The 21,762-nt window shown below is 40.5% G+C and overlaps 1 protein-coding gene across 6 annotated transcripts in view; it reads right to left on the minus strand.

The window, feature by feature from the left end:
* Window positions 1-21,762, minus strand: part of BNC2 (basonuclin 2) — a 401,509-nt gene that overhangs the window by 91,479 nt on the left and 288,268 nt on the right. The gene's annotated exons all lie outside the window — the stretch shown is intronic.

Below are 21,762 nucleotides of genomic sequence, written 5' to 3' on the forward strand. Positions count from 1 at the left end.
TGGTGTTTAAAACTGTAAAGCACAACAATCTTTTTTTAACACGACAGAAGGTAACTAAGTCACACAAGAATGTTGCTCTTCAGCTAACTTTTTTTTCTTCCCTTAAACATCCACTGGTTTGGACCTGCTCCACAGGCACTTTATATTCTCCTGAGGAGCAGCTGGAAAATGCCAAAAGACCAAACCGCTAACTCTCTTTTAACCCCACTGTGTCCAGCAAAAAGTTAGTTTGCTGAACCGCAGAGGGAGAAATAAAGCACTTCCAACAAAGCACACGCAGTATCTGAGAATCTTTTTTCACATCTGATTTGTGCTACTCAAGTGGCTGTTGAAAGTGACCACTGGAAGGGGGAGAAGGGAGAGAACGTCTGTGTTTTGGACATTCCTTAATGAGGATTACTATTCACATGCATAGATGCGGGGGCACGGGGAGAGGGGAGAGAAGAAAGAAAATAAACAGAAAATAAATTTGGGGTCAAATCATATTCTTGCTGTGGAAAACAGTTGGAGTCATAAATACAGAGGCATTCTGTGTCTAAAGTGACCCCGGGCATACAAATGAAAACATGTTCACAGAAGGACAGTGTGTGAAAAAAAAAATCTGATCTATAATCATCATAGAGTTTGCTTTTACACAAAAAGCAAACAAAACACCATTTTATTTATTTGTGTTTCTACAACCTTGGTGGGCTGCTGGCATCCCTTTTGCAATGAGTGTGTCATCTTGTTTGGGTGAGAGGGCCATGAACTGACAAAGAGAAGTGAAGCGAGTGAACTGCAATCAAAATGTAAGCTTTCGTGGACTACAGCCCACTTCTTCGGATGCATATGCATAGAAGTGGGCTGTAGTCCACGAAAGCTTATGCTCTAATAAATTTGTTAGTCTCTAAGGTGCCACAAGTACTCCTGTTCTTCTTTTTGCGGATACAGACTAACACGGCTGTTACTCTGAAACTTGCAATCAAAATGACATTATAATAGTGAGAGAGAGAGAGAGGGAGAGAGAAGAGCTCTTGAGAACATATAAATATATAATAAAGCCCTGGAACACTTAATAATTAATTGTTAGGAAGAAGCTTTTATTTCAATGAAAAGTAGGGCTTCCAAATATCCACCCCATCAGGAAGAGGAGGAATGGAACCGTCCAGTTTAATGATGCCCAAGAGAGGTCCACCCCTGTGCAAAGGGCCATGCACCACTTATGTCCTCAAAACAGATCTTAGATGGTATTGAAGTGGTGCATAATGCTTATGTTGGCCCTCTGCTTGGGGATAAATTTCACTCATTGACTTCAACTGAATTACACCCATTTATATCAGCTGAGTGCCTGGCCCAAGGAGCTTAGCGCATTTCAGATCTACTAGATTGCACACAGGTCCCAGAGTTAAGGGCCGCAAGTTCTATTCCTGGCTCTGCTCGTTAAAGTGTTACCTTGGGCAAGTTATTTCTCCTCCTAGTGTTACAGTTTCTCCAACCCTAAAAAGGGAATAATTAGTACCCACTTTTGGAAAGTTCTTTGAGATCTAGATGAAAAGCCCCTCCACAAGTGTGCTATATTATTTTCACAAAAGAGCCTTGCCATTCTACTGCACAAGGAAGCATTCCCTTCAGAAAATGATGGGTTGCACTGTTGCCTGGAGTATACTGTGAATGTGTGGTGATCCCACATTTGTGGTGATGAGATATTGCCAATTTCTTCCTTAAGGGGTTGTCTTTTATTCACCAGCATCATTCAAAGTGACGGTCAGCACAGACCCTTTCCTCCCACATCTTCTCTGAGATGGATAGCATTATCACATGCTAACGAACAGCACGATATGTGCACATTACTATGAAAGACCAAATACTTTATCTCATTGTCACCAACTTGTGTTAGCCTGGGGATGGGGTTAGAACCTGAGAAAGGTCACAAACATGGGGCTTTCACTGCAGAGCCAGGACAGCCTTCAAACCTCTTTCAAGGGAATCAAACAGAACTGGTCAAAGTTGGAATTTCTGTTCCATGGGAAATTCCAACATTTCAATATCTGTTTTTATTCCAAATTGGAATGAAAAAACAACAAATTTCAATATTAATGTTGAAACACAATGTTTGAAAAAAATTCATTTCAGGTCAATGGAAACATTTTATTTTGATAAAAATTGAAACATTTTGTTCAGATTTTGACATTTTTATTTTATATCTTACTATAATTATAAGCTCAAGTTTCAAAATTAAAGATTATTTTGGAAAGAATTCTAGTAAGATTGTTTTGATCTTTTTGAAACACCTTCTCCCCACCCCTAATTTTTTCCTAAATGAAATTTCATCAAATTTGACACATTCCTGCAGAAAGTTTTGATTGTCACAAAACAGCATTTTCTAATGGGAAGATACTCCACTGGAAAATTTTTGATCAGCTCTAGATTCAACCCAATTTGAGTATCAGAGCTGCTAAATTGAATAAAGCGGTTCAAAGTCATCACTCTGCTATGCACCCAGGTCTGTTAATGGGATACGTAAAGAGGAAAACTATCTTAAACCAGCAAATCAAATCAACAAATGTAGCTGCTACCCTCACATCACTTCACGTTAGGGTGCATTTTCAAAGCATTGTCTTTGTTCATGAGATTTGTGTCTTGATTTCCCCACCCTAGTCCACCTCTTATAACAGATTTTTATAGAAACCAAGGATTAGGCAACAATAGTAAATGCCCCAATCTGGGCTCCTCATAAAAGTTAAGTGACACTATCCAATCATACAGAGTAAAAAAAATGTTTAATAGAAGGCTGGTAACGAAAGCATGTGTGTGCTCAAGTGACTTTTTGTTGTGTGTTTTTACAATGGAGCAAGCACAATGGAGTCCTGGTCAATGACTAGGGCTTCTAGGTGCTACCACAATACAAACAACGTGATATACAGTATGCTATTAGCTAAGCATATGTGCGCGTAATTATTATATATAATGGGCCCTTGGTGCATTGCCAGTTAGGACATGGATGAGCTTTGAACAATTTATCTCAAATTTACTGCCCTGAGAGGACAACGTGACATTTCTTAAAAACCCAGGCAAAACTTTGTGTGAAATTAGTTGTGTGAGGGGATGAGTCAGGTGTCTGGCTGTGAAAGCCATCAACGTAATTTCCCGTAAGTCAGAAACTTGAAACAATACAGCTGCTGGGATGAGTGAATAGCTGAAGGAGCTTGTGTGAGCTTCAATAGCAGGCCAGAGCACTGCTCCACTGTGAATGACAAGTGATGGCCCAAATCACAGGGGAGCTGGCGATGAGTTATTAATGGTGACAGGTACACTACCTGGGAGACAGGTTGAGAGGGGAAAAAAGATTATTTATAAGCGAATAGTTAACAGCTGTACCTACTGCTAAGCATTACATGGATGCCACAAACTGTAGAATTCAAATCTCGGGTTATTCAAGCACGAACAACTGCCTGTCACCAAACTGCAGCGCATCACTACAAATTAAGGTGGGAGAGATGAGACGAGGCTGGAACGATGCCTCGCTCAAGAAGGTAGTGTCATCATGGAGCTCAGATGAGAGCTGAAGAAGGACTGAGATAACCACGAGGTGAATTATGGTTCTTAATAATAATGATGAATTTGCAAGAACAGATTTTTAATTTTTCCTGAGGGCTTTCGCAGGAGAACAGATGCTGAATCTGTCCTTCACCGACAAGAATAATGAAGGGGGGAGATGTTTTCAGAGAAGTTTTCTTTTGATAGGAGGAATAATTAATTTGTATTGTTGAGATAATTTCTGCACTTCTTTTCTCCCTCTCCCAAATTTGAGAGCTACATTATTAAACCTATTATATAATTTTCTAACAATGCCTACACTATATTAGTTACCTAAATAGCCTCCCAAGGGAATTACAGACACTCTTCTACTAGGTATATTTAAAAGCAGCCTGGAAAAACTCTATCAAATCTATTTCTCCAGGTCTATGTACTGCCCTCTCCACCAGGATTTCAGCACACACAACCCAGAGAACAATTCTACACTGACAGAAAGATAGACTACATCGGGGTTTCTGAAATTTTTGATAACGTGGAGCTCATTATGTTGATAGAGAGATTGGTTTTTGAACTACCTCCCCTCCCATTTCCAGTCACACAGCATCCCTGTAGCAATTTAGAGTAATTGCTTATATGTAAAAAATAATAGTAGGAAAATATTCAATATATTTTAGTTGTCTTTTAATGCAATTCAGCATCTAGGAGCAGGGAAGAGGACCAGGTGCCATGAGATCAACACACTCTCCACAGACAGCAAGTGCTCCATAGATCACCAGTGGTCCAAAAAGCACAGGCTGGGAACCTCTGGACGAGATAACCTACCAGTACAATAATATTTTCCATTTCTAACTCCCATGATCCTGGCAGGCAAAACTAACCAAGACTAGAAAACTAAAAGCTCAATCCCCAACACATAAAAAGATGGTAAAGATACTCACTTCCTTAAGTGTTTGCAAGATTGGGCCCAATTTTGGTAACTGAGGTTTTACAAGTAACCGGAGATTATTGAAACTGAAATAATTTTTAAAATCTGTACTTATTGTACTATTCACCATATATATATTCTTGACTTACTTTTTGTAAGAAATTTAAAATATAGTTCCTTGTCAGTTTCATCCTGGCTATTACACAGTAGAACAATTCTACAATATCTGGATTGCAAACACTTCAAGAGAATGCTTCAATTTAAACCAATCTGTTTTCATTCTTTTGTTTTAAACTTTGCATTAAAACGTTTCCATTAAATATTATGTTTTGTGAAACCTTTTTCTTTCACACAACGTAAGCTTCCAAAAGTACCTAAGATAATTAGGCACCCAACTCCCCATTGAATGTCAATGGGATTTGGGCAGAAAACACACACAGACTCCTTTGAAAAATCCCAGTTTAAATTTGTTTAAAAAAAAAAAAAGACGACTAAAATTTGCATTGCTCCTTCCCCAATTTCTTCATGGTTTTGGCCACTTGATGGTTTCTCCCACTCCTTTTTTCCCACTGCTATATGCTTTTTTCCGTGTGTTGTTGGTTGGTACCACTACTGCATGGAATAAGTCCAGTGTGCAGAAGAAATTTACACGTTGTGTTGCCATTTTAGAACACAAAACTAGAAGCCACACAAATGCACTGCATGCCTTCTTCCTTTGGCTGCATCAGCCAGAAAAATCCAAGCTTTCTGCTAAATCAGAGGAAAACAGAATGAATGAATTGAGAAACCTAATTTAACTGATAGCTGAAGACATATTATAGTCCACAAGGCAACCGGGAAAAGACTTTACTCGCGGATGATACAGGATGAAGCAAAGGCAACAGAAAAAGGGGCTGCATAACATGTACGTGCAAATGGGCAATAGGACAGAACAAGTAGCAAAAATCTTATCAAACATTAATAGTGGCAGCTTCTGGTGGGATGGACAACCTGCCCTTCATGATAAGGAAAGAAAAGTAACATGATGTGAGCAACAGTTCACCTTCTATTTATGCTATCAGATCTATTCTATATCAAAATAACCGCCATTTTCCCCTGCCTCCCTCGAAATAAAGGGGCAACAATAATGCAGAACATTTAGACATTTGCATTCCAAAAATATTCTTGACCAAATCCTTGTTCTCTCTCTCTCTCTCTGTTTGTTAAATACAGGTGCATTTAAGCAGCCCAAGTAAAAGAGTGGGGGCAGGGGCAAATGGGGAATGGACGGACTTCAAATGGGACTGCTCATGGACTAAGGTGCTATTAAATTAGATACCAAAATCTGTCCCACACAAACATTATTATACTGTGTTTGTAATGTTAGAGACTACATATTTGGAGCCTTTTTTTGTTTTAATACCCAAATTTGCGCAGACACACTCGTGCGTGAAGTCAAGTTTTTTAAAAGTACAAGTTTAATTTACTCCCTCCCGCCGCCCCCCCTCGGCAATACATAAACACAACTTCACAGAGCTATCACTAGGCTCCCTATTAGTAAAAACAAACAAAAAAGAAGCCACAAAATAATTACAAAACATATGGTACAAACCACGGCTGTGTTTATTTTATGACTGTTAACATTATTTACAGTGTAATCTGGTCAGAATTAATTCTCAAAGGGCTATACACAAAATATGTCCAACATTTTTTTAAAGCCATGCACACCAAAACGCAGTTATGTTGTCAGCCCATCTAAGTGAATCTGTCAAAGTGCAGATCTCCTGTTTTCCCCAAACAAAATGCAATACTATTTATTTTTTATGGATTCATTATAAATTTTTGAGTGACACAAACTACAAGCTGCCAATAGAAATAAAAGGCCAGGATACTAGGAAGGAAGGCTGGTTTTTAAACATGCCAAAGTTTGATGGAAACATAACATTTTAAAACTCCTCCATTCCTTGCATCTGATTCTTTAGCTGTACTGTATTCTTCACATTAGCTCAATCTCTCATGTATCAATGTAGCTCTTAAACTGCTTTTCCAAAACCCCTTTCCTTTTTTTCACAGAGCGTATTAAGTAAATTATGTCCAGCCTCATTTCGAAGAGAACAGAAACTCATGTTAGTAGCTTGTTCATACCTTTAAATCAGCTTAGCACTTTAGGCAAATTCTTAGCTCCCTGAATAGCCTGAGCAGTAGGTCTATGCTTTAGATTAGGGAGGCCTGCAAGGTCCAGGAAGGAACGGAATCATCTTGCAAAGTTTACTCCATGGCCACTACTGTCTCCTCCTATACGACCACCCCAAGGGAATGGGGAAAGGAACAGGCAGGGGACTTGTGAGGTGGCTTTGCTCTTTTTTTCCCCTTCCACTTACTCCCTGTTCATGGTGAGCACATAAGGAGTGCGGCAACTTGGCACACAGGGGCTCTGGACACCCTAATTTGGGCTCTCCTGCCCTCATGCACAATGGGCTCTCCATCACTGACAGGAGATGTAGGACAGGATTTGCCCATTCAAGAGGCTCAGAATGCAGAATTTGCCACCCACCCACAAATCCCAGGTTTTTTTGCTCGACTTCTCTAGAGCAAATAAACATCAGGGAAGTGCCATAGGGGAATCTACAGGAGAAGAAAGAGTTAAAAACAAAGGAAACTTGCTAGGAACTTTGTCATTTTCAATCACTATTGTAGTGACCTGTAATTTGTTCCCATTCAAAGCTTTACAGTTTTAAATAAATGGCAGCCTTTCCAGGAAAGTGGCTGAGTTTAGTGATCCCAGCTGCAAAGGGAAGTGACTGAGGTAACGGACCTTCATGATGGCCCCAATACGGAAGAGTGCTTAGGCATGTGCCTAACCTTAAAGGTATGAGTAGCAACTTGCTGAAGTCAATAGTACTACTCATGTGCATGTGCTTATGTACCTTGCTGAATTGGGGCTTAGGTTCTGACAATGAGAAATGGAGCTGAGCCAATAAGAAATGTGGACTTCTGTACAATACAACAGGAACTAAGGTTTTGCATGGCAGTGTGATTTTCATTTCTTTCTTGTGTGCACTGTGGATAACAGCATTGTTGAAGTGAAAGTGAGCGTGTTAGTGAGATATTAGTGTAGTTGTGTGGCCGCCAATGGTGGGCTAATGCTTGGATCCTACTATTGTGCTGTGTGTGAATAATGTCTTCGTTTATGACTTTCTTTCTTTTTTAGCATTTGCACTATTGTGAGGAAAATACACTTGAACAATTAACACTAATGCTACCAAAGTTATTTGCTGGGGAAAATATATAAATCTGCAAGTGTATGAGATGTCTATTCATTTCAAATCTCCCAGACATCTAAGGAACCTCGAACTAGCTTGACATTTAAATGATCAGAAACATTTTTAAACCCAGAAGACTGAAGTTTTCTACTGTGTTGATATTTTCACCCTACTCCCGCCAACAAGTCTTTAAACTGGTAAAGTGAGTAGTTGCCTGTTAACGTACTACATTTCCATTGATATTTTTGATACTGCAGACTACTGTGTGTCAACAGAACAAGCACACTATAAGTTAAAACTTTTTAAACTCAATGTCTCAATTAAACCATGGAACCCAGATGATTTACATTACACAGCTGCACATCTGGGGACAGTGACCATGTGAGCCCTACATTGTTTCTTGTGGTCCTCTTCAGTTAGAGCTAACCCTTCCACAGGTATGCCCATTTTCTCCTAGCTATCTAAATACCCTTCAAACTTACAGACAACCCCAAAACAACCTCCTCTCACTGTTTATACATTAATATGAGTGTAGTAATAAAATCAACAAATAAAAATCAATTAAGAGGACACAGTCAGCAGATCAACCCAAAACATACAAAATGCAACTAGCGTCTGACACAAGTCTTCTGTAATATATATTAAATTCATAAATAGACAGATACACTCTCTTAGAAATGCTTCCTCTAGAGGGATGGTTGGGAGGTGACATAAGGAAGCTTGAACTGCCATTGCCAATACAATACCCGTTCTGTACATGGGTAGAACACTGGCCTCCAGAATTGTCAAGCTGGCACTTTTCATGTGTATGTGCTCCCATGCTAGCATTACACACAAGACCAAATAGGCGGTGGTGACATCCACATCATAAATGACAATCATCATGTAAGGGGCATCGAGTTCTTCCGTCTGAGAGGAAGCACTGGGAGGGAGAATTTCTGTTGGTTGCAGAGAGGCTATGGCCACAATTCCCACTGATTTAAAGTTAAAATTAGGGAAGGTCTTAAGCACCTTGCTGAAATGAGGCCAGTGTGTTCCAACTAGCCACCCCCCCACCTCAATAGGTGTAAATTACTTTCCCCGTTGTAATATTACACGCAAGACCAAATATGTGTGTGGCATCACACCCCGTATTTTATAGTAATATTATTATATGATGAGATTATGGCATAACTATGATATATTTTATGCAAGATAGGTTATGTAATAGATAATTTAAAAGGTTATGATTCACTGAATATGATTATTCTATTTGTATGCATGTATCATTTTGGTATCTGATATTAGGAATATTGTTTATGCATCTATTACAAACGTGTTTACACCTGGGGAATGCCCACTAGGCAGAATGAAATCTGGCTGGGAAGGGCCATTAGGGAGAACAATAGGTCTTAGAATAAGATAATCTCCCACCAGGGAGCCTTCCTGAGGATGCTACAAACAGCCTACAAGTCATGTCTGCTGTGTCCCTACACAGGCATGTGATCAAATTACTTGGTACTGGACTTAATCTTGGAATACCAGTGTTTTTCCACTGACCAGGCATGGGAACCAGGCTTGGACACAAAGGGTTCCCGCCATATGCAAAAGCTATTAAGGCAGGGGAATTACTTCATTGTGGTTCTTCACTGACTCCCCGCCCAAAGAAGGCTCTTGAAAATACCTGAGGAATAAGGACTGAAGGGGGATGGGGGGAGGGAAGGGCTGGATCCAGGCTAGAGGGATTCCTAGCCTGCAAAAAGAATACTTGGGGTTTTTAAGCTGCAAGCAAGCACAGCTGGCCCCTCCAGGATCTCTGCAAACTGCCTAAATCAACAATTAGGGTGAGAACTTGCTACTCATATCCAATCTCTTTAGTATATTAAGCTTAGATTGCATTTTTGTTTATTTCCTAGGTAACGTGTTTTGATCTGTTTGCTATCCCTTATAATCACTTAAAATCTATCTTTTGCAGTTAATAAACTTGTTTTTGTTTTCTCTAAAACCAGTGTGTGAAAATCATAACTTGGGGCAGAAAGCTGTTGCATCTCTCTCTCCACATTGAGGGAGAGGGTGAATTTTATGAGCTTAAGCTGTATAGTTCTCGGTGCAATGCAAGACGGTATAATTTTGGGTTTACCCTCCAGAGAAGATGTGCGCCTGAGAAGCTGGTAAGTGCCTTAGCTGTATAGCCTTCCCATGCAGGGGCTGGTCAGAAAGCCTGTCTGCATGTTACTAGAGCTGAATGTGTCCCTGTGCTGGTGAAAGTGAGATACCGGAAGCATGTCTGCAGCTTGTCACAGCATTACAGAGTGAGTGGGAGCCCAGGCTGATGGGTCAGGGAGCTCAGTGGTATCCCAGTTCCAGGTGGAACCCCAGGGGAACCCATCACAATGAGCTGGTGATATCTAAATAACATTCATCATGTGCCATTGATCACCTCACCTGTGCTAATCCATCTTCCAGCTTCAAACTTTCCATATCTCTGAGAAGTCTCAAACAGTCAAAATAATACTTACTTATTTTCAAAACAATCTGCCATAGACATTTTTCCTTCCTGCTCCTCCCCCCCTCCACCTCTGCTCCCACACCTCAAAAACAAAAGCAAAAATTATCTTGGTCTGAGGCATAGGATGACTGATAGGCAGGTCTGGACCACTGACAGGCAGGTCTGGACCACTGACAGTGGTAACATCCATTATCTAACAACCCTTTGCGTCTAAAAAATGGGAACTTTATACCAACGAAAGAGGAAGAGAGTTCAAGTTTTCCAGTGGGACATGCAGCACTTGCTTCTTCTAGTTCTGGAATGTCCCAAGATACCGGCCCTTAAAAAATGTGATGATGTACCCAGAAAAGCTATTTTTAGAGTTTTCTAAAATGTTGTTAGTGATCATTTCTCTCTCTTTCTGGGTAGACTCATGACAAGGAGGAAGCTGGCTTTACAGTTGCAAGGAATGAAAAATAGTACCAGTATAATTATTTAACACTTGTGTGACAAAGTTCCTCCTCTATCTTGGTGGGTCCTGCACTTATTGGTGGATTTTCTTGCCTCAGAGATTCACCATGTGGGTTGGGGAACAGCCCAGAGACCTTCCCCTCTGGAAGAACCCACAGTCCAGCTCAATTGGGAGGTTTGGGGGGAACCCGGGCCCGCCCTCTACTCCGGGTTCCAGCCCAGGACCCTGTGGACTGCAGCTGTCTATAGCGCCTCCTGTAACAGCTGCATGACAGCTACAACTCCCTGGGCTACTTCCCCATGGCCTTCTCCAAACACCTTCCTCATTCTCACCACAGGACCTTCCTCCTGGTGTCTGATAACGCTTGTGCTCCTCAGTCCTCCAGCAGCACACCCTCTCACTCTCAGCTCCTTGCGCCTCTTGCTCCCAGCTCCTCACACTCACACCACAAACTGCATTGAGCTCCTTTTTTTAAAACCCAGGTGCCCTGATTAGCCTGCTTTAATTGATTCTAGCAGCTTCTTAATTGTCTCCAGGTGTCCTAATTAGCCTGCCTGCCTTAACTGGTTCTAGCAGGTTCCTGATTACTCTAGTGCAGCCCCTGCTCTGGTCACTCAGGGAACAGAAAACTACTCATCCAGTGACCAGTATATTTGCCCTCTACCAGACTCCTGTACCCCACTGGTCTCGGTCTGTCACACTTGCTAAAGCTTTAAAAAGTTTTTCTATAAAAGAAGCGACATACATAGGAGTGTGTGTGGGATATAAAAACCTGTTTGGGATGTCCTGCATAATTTATTAGTGATTCAGGATGACTTCTGCATGATAATAGGTGGTGTTCTTAAACCACTGTTCCTGAAGTTCTTTTGAAGAAAGAAAGAAAGAAAGAAAGAAAGAAAGAAAGAAAGAAAGAAAGAAAGCCTAATGGTTGTGGAGAAAAGCTTAAAAACGTGAACCCTAATGCTCAAATACAAACAGGCAAATAGAACCAAAAATCCATTTTTTTAAATCTCATGATTAAACAATCTCACAATTTTGGGATTCTGGTTTATGATTTTTGAATGTTTGGGGTTGGCGATACTCAATACTGCCATATCAAATTCCTGTTTAGCAGATCACACCATCATATATGTTATGTAGACATAATACAGTCCTGCAGCCTTAAAATTCCAACTACTCCTGCAAGAGATTTCTTGGCTCTGCAGGATGAATGTCAATGAATAACACTGACTTCCACACCCTTCTTGTAGGAGGCATTGTAAGACTCCAAGGGTGAAATCCTGGCCCCACTTAAGTTAATGGGAATTCTGTCATTAAGTTCACGGGGTCTGGAGTTCAAGACTGTATATACGCAGACACAAATACACAATTTTTTGTCTATTATAATAAGGCAAAAATCATCCACAATGTCCCAAAATTAAAAGATGATACAATCTTTTTGCTCTCAAGTTTGCCAAAAAGATTATGTTAAAAATTAATTACCGACAAATCCTATTCCAGACAGTGGTGACGTTCAGAATTTTACTTAGCAATACTACTACATAGGCTATGTCTACACTTAAAATACTACAGCGGCACAACTGCAGTGCTTCCATGTAGACATGTACCACCGTGACGGAAGGGGTACTCCCATTGCTGTAGTAAATCCATCTTCTCAAGAGGTGGCAACTAGGTTGAATTCTTCCATTGACCTAGAGCTGTCTAGTCTGGGATTTAGGTTGGCTTAACAGTGTTGCACAGGAATTGTGGATTTTTCATACCCTTGAGCGACATAACTGGATAGATTTAATTTTCTAGTATAGACCAGCCATTAGTAATTACATACCCCCTTTCATCTGAGGATCTCAAAAGCACTTTACAAACATTAACTAATTTAGTCTTACAACACCCAAATATTAATTAGGATCATTTTGTACATGAGGGAAACTGACACCCAGAAGAGTCACGCAACGAGTTAAAAAAAACAGAGCCAGCAGAAGAATTCAGGTTTCCTGAATCCAAGTCAAGTGTTCAAGACACAAGGACATGCTCCTTCCCATTTCTACATAAATGTCAACCAACACACAGGAGAGATTTCTTAAATGGAAATAAAACTAAATTCCTTAATTAAAATATAAGGGTTTAACCTTATAGATTCAGAATGTACAGTGTTAAGGTAGGTTTTTTTGTTGCGCTCTCTGTGCTTGGCATTGTACTCTTACTGCCTAGAAGGCAACAATAAGTGTTAATGACATTTACCCCTTCTAATAAGAGTCATTCACACTTCACTGTTATTCTTTGTTATTGCTTAGGACAAGCACTAGTACCTCATTGAAAGATCAGTGCTGCAAGGGGAAAAAGTCCCCCTGAGATCCCTTAGACTTCAAGAAAAGCATTAAATCAACTGATGCTAGATAGATGACAAGTTTGAGTCTCTGAGGGCTTTCCTGACTCCTAAGTCTCCGTGGTCCTAGGTTTCATACTGCCTGAAGCCAGCTCTGACACATAGGCAATCAAAACTACCCCCAAATTTCAAGATAAGGGCAGTAGGTGTCTAAATTGGGGAAAGTCTAACTATTTAACTGGCATGGTTTGGAAGGATCCAAATACTAAGTACTCTCTAATTGAGCTAATCTCAGTTGATATGTGGCTGACTGGGTAATGCACTGACCCTTTCACCTCCAAGACCACAATTTGAATTCAGCCAGAAGTCATCAGGAGACAGATATACTGGTCTTTAGTGAGCAGAGGCACTAAACTTAGTACTACGGTGGGGGATGGAAGGGGGGAGGGAGAGAATGCTGATCTCTGTGGTTCTGGGTGCAGAGACTGCACAGCTATTCTCACTAATATAAGGTGTTTAAAAAAAAAAAAAAAAAAAAAAGATCCTTGCACTGCTCACATGGAACTTGGGCATTGGCATTAACCCCTGCCTTTTGACCCCAAATACAGCAAGAGTCAGAGCTCCTCAATGTAGCCAAGTGAACTTCATGGAGAATCTGATCTGATGACTGATTCAAATGAGCGTGTTCAGTGAGAAGAGTGATTCTCTGGCGCAGGAGAGGAGGATAACACTGGACATGCCCACAGATTATCCCATTTTATTTATTTTAAAACAATCATTTAAGGTTTATGATCACAAAGAGTTATTGGAATTTCTGAAAGATGAAAATTGTTTTCTCCTTTGCTTACCTGCCAAGACCCAAGTTCACTTGATGGCATCACTCACACCTTAAGAAGCAAAGAGACTGAAGTAAAATGCGCCTCCCCCCTCTTCGCTCTGTTTTAGGTGTTTGTGATTTCATCAATTGTTGCATAAGAAATAGAACCATTAATTTAGTTCTTGGCAGCTAAAGAGCTTTTCGGCTCAGTTTAAAAAGAAGCACACATGGTTCTGGTGTATGCCTGACAGACCTTCAGTAACAGGCATTTCCACGCTCTGTGCCCAGCTGTGTGAAACCATGTGTCAGTCAGTGGGATGACTGTGTGCTCCGTACCACTGCTTCCGCTTGCCCCAATATTGTAAACAACCAGGACTGCTTCTCTGGTAAAAGAAACATACATCTACAGAGTCTCTTTTTGCTTTTGCCAGCCATGCAATAGTTGCCTTTGCCACCCTGAGGTATCTGAGATAGTCTAGTTATTTCTTGTTCTCAGATACCACTGGTTGGCAACTGCATAAAGGTTGACTATTTCCTAGCAACCACTATATATGAGCATTACATACACCACTGTTGATCAGTTGGGATTAGTCAGCCCTCTGCTTCATTGCAAGAGACAAGTCACAGAGCACCAGCACACAGTATTTTCCCGCTTCACACATTCTGAAAACCTAAATTGTCTTTGCATGTTTTCCATGCCTCTACTGTCATGCAACCTGACTTGGTGACACATTCAGAAGTGCCTATGAACTCTTGGCCTCTCTCCCATTCTTATCCTGTTCAGGTAGCATATAAGCGTGAATGGGTGTGATAAAAGTTAAAAAGTCACATCATCAGGACAGGTTTCAGAGTAGCAGCTGTGTTAGTCTGTATCCGCAAAAAGAACAGGAGTACTTGTGGCACCTTAGAGACTAACAAATTTATTAAAGCATAAGCTTTCGTGGACTACAGCCCACTTCTTCGGATGCATATAGAGTGAAACATATATTGAGGAGATATATATCATCAGGACAGTTGGGAGTGGTGCTACAGAGTCGAAGGTACCAAAAGCAGCATGATAGGAAGGTAAGTGCAGATACACACACAAATTTTGAAAGCATTGCACACTGGAGTCAGAGCAACACTGCTGTCCTCCTACACAACACTGCTTCCCTGTGGCTCAAGAGCTGTGTGATGGCTCGGAATCTTTGTGCTTTCCTGCCCCTTCTCAGTCCTTAAAGTTTATTTGAACTTTTCAGCTGAGAGTGTAGGTGATATTCACTGCTGGCTTAGAACAGCTGAAATGAATACAAAAGAGAAAGGAGCACAGTAGTGGCCCTTTATTTCATGCAAATGAGGGGAGTCACTTTAAGCTGGCTCGTGGAAAAGAAGAAACTCTTCCAGCTGATCATAACCATGGATTTTAAGAGGCAGGTGCTGTGGGTGGAATGGAAAACTCAGGAGGTGAATGGCATATGTAAACTGCCCAGCCCCACGCTTTGGGCGGGGGCCCTGCAGGACGTCATGGGTGGTCCCAGAAGTGATGGATTCATCATTTCCGCCCAGGGACGGCCCTGGGGCCCAGAATTTCTGTCAGTTGGCCTAGTATAATGTGATAAAGAGGAGGGAGTGGTGAAGGAAGGGAAGTTGAACAGGGATGAGGCTCAAGGAGGGATGGAGGAGGAGAAAGGGAGTTGGGAGAAAAGGACAACAGAGGGAGTAAGTGGGACTGGAAAGAGAAAAGCAAGAGGAAGAAAAAGAGGGACTGAAAGCAAGAAATAAGCAGCATGTACAGTAGTCAATTTACGTTTCATTCACACAGATGCTCTGAAAACTGCCAGGGTTTGGGGGTCTTGGCAGAGAGAAGTTAAACAGAGAGAACACTTGAGCAAAGGAGCAAAAGTGAATATAATGAAACAACAAATAAGAGAAGGAAAATACAGAGCAGAATATACTGCGCAAACCTGAAAAAAGGCAGAATTAATAAAGCCATAAATGAAAGGTAACTCCCTTCCACCTTCAAATAATTTAAATATCAGTGGCAATTATTAACTGAACATGGAAAGGTGATGAAATGACTGGGCTAGGAGGTGGAAGTCTGGGTTCTATTCCACATTCTGCACCAGACTTTCTTGGGTAAGCCTCCTAACTTAAGAACAAAAGAACATAACATAAGAACGGCCATACTGGGTCAAACCAAAGGTCCATCTAGCCCAGTATCCTGTCTTCCGACAGTGGCCAATGCCAAGTGCTTCAGAGGGAATAAACAGACCAGGTAACCATCAAGTGACCCATCCCCTGTTGCATATTCCTAGGTTCTGGCAAACAGAGACTAGACACCATACCTGCCCATTTTGGCTAATAGCAATTGATGGACCTATCCTTCATGAATTTATCTAGTTCTTTTTTGAACTCTATTATAGTTTTGGCCTTCACCACATCATCTGGCAAAGAGTTCCACAGGTTGACTGTGCGTTGTGTGAAGAAATACTTCCTTTTGTTTCTTTTAATCTGCTGCCTATTAAGCTTCTTGATGCCTCATTTTTTCAATCTGTAACAAGGGGATAATGCTCACCTACCTCACAGGGATGTGGCAAGGCTAAATTAATGAATGCCTGTAAGCTGCTCTGAGATCCTCAGATGGAATTTGCTAAACAATTGCAAAGTATTCATTAATAAAGATAGTTTGATGTTAAATACACTTAGAAAAAGAGACAGCCAGACTTAGATGGGAGAAAGAACCCTTTGTTAAATGCAGAGAGACCCAACATACATGAAATACATTTTCTTTGTACTCATGGTAGGTAATTGTCAGCTGTCATTTTGTTGCATCTTCTTACAATCTATCTGAAAGAAAAGCAGAAGAATTTTCTCTGACTGAAATGGATACAACTATTTTTGGCTTGTTACCCATGTCACCATTAGATTGCAAAAATCCTCTTGGTTTAATTATTTTCATCATCATAAACAATGTGTTGTAGGTATTATCCAATTAGATGGAATCTTGTTGTGATGAAATGCTTGTCTTGGGACTGCAATTTCACATGACTTATGATTGTTATTAATGGATAGTGTTGAGTTTAAGAAGGTATGTTACCATTACCACACATATCCTTAGCCCAACTGATATCTCCAAAGTGCTCTTTTTTTGCTAGTGATGCTTATGTGTTGAGTGGAGATTCTTCAGGAAACTGCTTACATAAACCCAGGAATGTCTTGCACTTATGCTTGATAGCAAAAACACGAGCATCTTAGGCCTGGTCTAAACAATTGCAGCATCGTAGCTGTGCCACCGCAGGAACTGTAGTGTACAAATATCCTTAGCTAGGCACCGTGTTATTCTAACAGATCGTAATAGACAGGAAAGCTGAGATGCAGACATGCACTCTGCTCAAGGAGGGTAATGCTTTCTATCCTGAACTTCACTACCAATGCTTTATTGTAAGCTGCCATAGGCAAATCCGATTGTGAGCAATATTTACTTCTAAGGATAGTTAAAGAATGTCCATAGCCACATCAGGTTAGTGATTATGCAGGGGACTGGAAAGAAAAGGAGAAAAACACATTACAGTTCTTTGGTCTCTCCTCAAACACCTGTACCTACTCTCGATGCAAAAATGGGTCAAAAGAACAATCCATTTCCCTGCTGACTCTGATATGGATGTGGGTACACTTCAGAGATTTAAAAAAATATATATTTCAAAACGGAGTTTAAAAAAACACTACACCATGGAGTATAGAGCATGTCCAACTTGACTGAGTTAGGGTGCAGTTATCATCAGAAAAGTGTCCGCGGAAAAACAACAATCTTATTTGACTCCCTCTGTGTATTCAGCTGACTTCAGTGACTATTACAAGTGTTTATCTCTTTGTAGTCTGGTTAGCCCTGCAGAGCCATCACAGAAATGGGAGACTGAGCTGGAGTCTTTTCTGGGTCATGCAGCAGCAGTGGAATTCTTAACAAAATGCCTATGGTAGGATTTTTGCAGATGGTATGTGAGCAGGAAAGCATAAAGAATACCTAGACTCTAATCCTGGCCACTAACTTGATGTCTGTGCCTTAACTTCCCCATCTGTATTGTGATGCTGCAAGTATTAATTGCTCATGAAAGGCTTTTAAAAGTACTGAATTGTTATGAACAACAACATAAAAACATTATTTGTAAAGGATCATCATCTACAACCCTTATTCACATTAAGCAATTCTTTATGGCCCAATTGAAATCAATGGAAGTTGAGCCAGAGTAAGGGTGCCAGAATCTGAACCAGCATATTTAAATTGGATGACAGAAGAACTCACTGACACAAAAATGGATTCACATTGCACTTTCTCAGTGAGAAGACCTACAGTTCAGTACCAGAATAGTAGAATAAATAAAACAAATTCATTTCTTTTGGTAGACAACAGGTTAACAGCCGGAAAAACTAAAGCCCTTTTTTTGTCCACAGAATGGATATAGCCCAGACAGTTTCCCTTCCCTGGGATCACACTCTAGGAATGAAAGAATAGTTTAGTCTCCCACATTACTTCTGCTGAGATTGCTTATCAGATTGTCAACCAGTGTCAATTATGATGTGTACACCTGTGCACCAGGGACTAGATAAAGACCACCATTCACTGTGCACTGGCCATTGAACAACTTACAGGTGTTAATGACTTTCCCCCATTATCGACCTTGCCTAGATTCTAACCCTGGTGAAAGACTATCACATTACCAACGCCCTGAGTTGCCTATTGTGCTCAGTGTTGTATCATTATAATGGTCCATTAAGGGTTTGGCTGAATGATGCAACAAGTCATTCCATAAGCACAAAAAATGTTACCCGTCCAAGTTACTTTTTAAATTCACTATTAAAGACAAAATCCTTGAGCAGCCAAAAGCCAGGGGAATCACACCTGTGTGGAAGACAAACATACACCAGCACAGCCCTGCTGTCTGACTTGCTTACCACTGGCTGGGTTAGGTGTGCCTCTCCTGTTCCTCTGTAAATTGTTCTGGAATATGGGTGGTTGGGAATTTTCCCTGAAAATTTTATTGATGGCAATCTGTGGGAAAGCTTTGATTGTACTCATTTTTTAAAAATTTCCATTGGGACAATAAAAACATTACAGTTCATATCAGCTCAGGTTAACACAACCAAAACATTTTAGTTTCTTGAACCAAATGGATCCATTTAGTTTCAGGTCAGTTTGACATTAGTCTGTGTTTGCCTGAGCTGCCATGATGTCTCATAGGTTTTTCTAGTTCAGGTGCCTCATGCTTCCATTCTCCTTTTTGAGTCGGGCTCCCTAGCTGTTACTACATCTCACACAGTGCTCTATGGTCTTCCCTATCTTTGAGTCACTGTGGTGCATTATGGGAATCATTTTACCAAGGTGCACCATAGGATGCACCTTGTTGTTCAGGTGAGGAACCCAATCCATAGAGGTAAATGGAGGCATGAGGCACCTGCACTACAACTTCCACCAGACTCCACGGCAGCTTGGGGGAACACAGACTAATGTCAAATCAAGCCAAGCAAAATATTTTGTTTTGATTTGTTGAACTGAACTGAAATATTTCAGTTCAGGAATGTTGAAATGTTTGGTGTTGACTGGAAACATCTAAACAAAGCATTTCAACATTTCCGAATCAAAGTTTTTCACAACTCACTGTTCCGTGAAAGTTTCCAGTATTTTGACTTTTTATCCTCATTCAGGACAAAAACAAACGTTGAAATATCAGAATTTCTACATTGGATGGAAACCAGCTCTATGGAATTTGTATTCAGGACTAGGTGCATGGAGATCTGCAATGGCCACTGCTGCTGAGATTCCCCTTCATTACGGACCTAGACTATGGATAGGATGATGGTAGCAAACAATGTCATGTTAGTCCTGTGATTTTTTTTTTCTTCTTTTGGTGGATTTAGTTAGGAAGGGATCAGCTACTTGGAAAGAAAAGTAAAGGGAGAAGGGACCCGGATGGGAAGGGAGGTGAGGGAGGACAAGGCAGGGAAGAAGAGGTTCAGAGGGGCAGGTGTGCAGTAAAACTGAGGTGAAGAGACTGTGAGGGAGAAGGTTGAAGGAAACAGCCAATCATCACAGGGCAGAGACAGTTCAGCCAAAACTGTTGTAAGTTCTCAGAATATCTGAATGTTTGTGCCTGGAAGCTTCCCCAGCTGCGCCTATCCACGGAAGTCTCTGACTAGTTACTATCTGCAAATTTCCCCCAAGGTCACAAGGCAGGGGGAGGGGAAGAACACCTGGGTCCTAGTTTCCCCTATGTGATAGGGGAGTGGCTGAAATCAGCTAACTTCCTGAAAACATGACAAGTTTTTGCTATGTAGATCCAAGCACATTGGCTGTGTACATACATATGGGAAAATTCTGAGCAAGTGAATACACTAGGTTATAACAGAAATGAATTTGCATGCAAAAGGAAGAAAGGCCTTGTAGCCACAGCACTGGACTGGCGCTCAGGAGATCTGGGTTCAGTTCCCCATTCTGCCACAGACTCCATGTGTGAATTCTGACAATTAATTTTAGGCCTCTGTCTCCCCATCAGTAACATGAGGCTAATAATACTTCCATACCCAGCTTTTTGTATGGAAAAACAGAGTAATATCTGGGAAGTGCTCAAGTTCTACAGTGATGACCCTCACAGAAAAACCTACACACTATAATATTCACTATTGTAAACTCAAAGTGCCGGTGGCTAGGGTACCACATGTTCCCATACAGAATCTACCTTACACCAGCCTCCTCCACTAAAGAAAAAGTTACTTGCAATGTATTTATTTAAAAACCAAAACATAAATGCTAATGTTAGGTAGCAAAGATTCTGATCACATTCCTTCAGGTTTCACTGAACATGTTTTATGAACTCTCTTTTCCCCCATATACTTTGTTTTCTAGCGTTAATACAAACAAAATTAGAGAGCTAAACGAATAGACAGACTTGACTAAGTCTCTTGCAGTACGTCTTCATCTGCCCAGTAACACAATCTACAGCCAATTGCAAACCAAGTCAATATGTGGTAAGACTTTAACAGCCGCCCTTAACTCGCCTCAATAATTATTCTCTTTAACTGACATAATATTCAATATACTGTTGTTGAGTGCAATAATGGTAAAATTGATGCCTTGAGGGCTACAATACGATTGAGTTTTAGCCAGATAAACTGACCTCTACCCTAATGGTGTATTATAGGGTTTTACACCATTCAGACGCACAGTGTGACTGTTTATAATCCTCTATATAATTATATTACATTCCATTCTTGCATATCTTCAGATGATTCCAACAGATAATTGCCTGATTCTGCAACACTTAAATGAGCAGTCTCACTGATTTCAGTGAGATTCTTCTTGCCTGCAAGGGTTACTGAATCGGATCCGAGGCTTGCAATGTTGTTTCCGACCCTATATTTATCTTGATTTTATCATATGGTTGAAAACGAACAGTTTGTCTCTAAATAGGAAGCAAGCTTGTCATCTGGAACCATCTGGATACTAGGATTTTTCCACCCTTTTTAAACAACAATCTTCAGAATCCAGGAATTTAAAATGTAATGCAAAGCATACAGGGCATCACTAAAAAATATCCATATTCTGTCAATAATACAAGCCACCTATTAGCAACTACAGCATGTAACAAGACACAGCGCATTCATGTTTTCTGAAAAGATCAATTCTAATTTCTGAAACTGGGTTACAATCATAGCAGATTATATTTTACCTGTAGACACCTGTAAAATTTAGCTTTAAAAAAAATCCATAAAGAATGCTAAAATAATCTAAAAAACTTGCCTTTTTTTTCTTTGCTTTTTGTCTACAATGCAGAACTGTTTACGATGACAATCTTTTAGAAGGAGTTTTAAGATAATTTCTTTGAAAACGTGATCTATCAAGGACTGTGTAATTATGTGCAGGCTAATGAGCTTCCTCTACAGAAAGGATGTTGCATGAAACAGGCAATAAAAGAAATACGCATTGAAAGTTCCTTTGGGCAGGGACAAAGACTCCTCTGTGTTCTGTA

This window comes from Malaclemys terrapin, chromosome 6 (assembly GCF_027887155.1).
Source record: "Malaclemys terrapin pileata isolate rMalTer1 chromosome 6, rMalTer1.hap1, whole genome shotgun sequence".
Taxonomy (NCBI): Eukaryota; Metazoa; Chordata; order Testudines; family Emydidae; genus Malaclemys; species Malaclemys terrapin.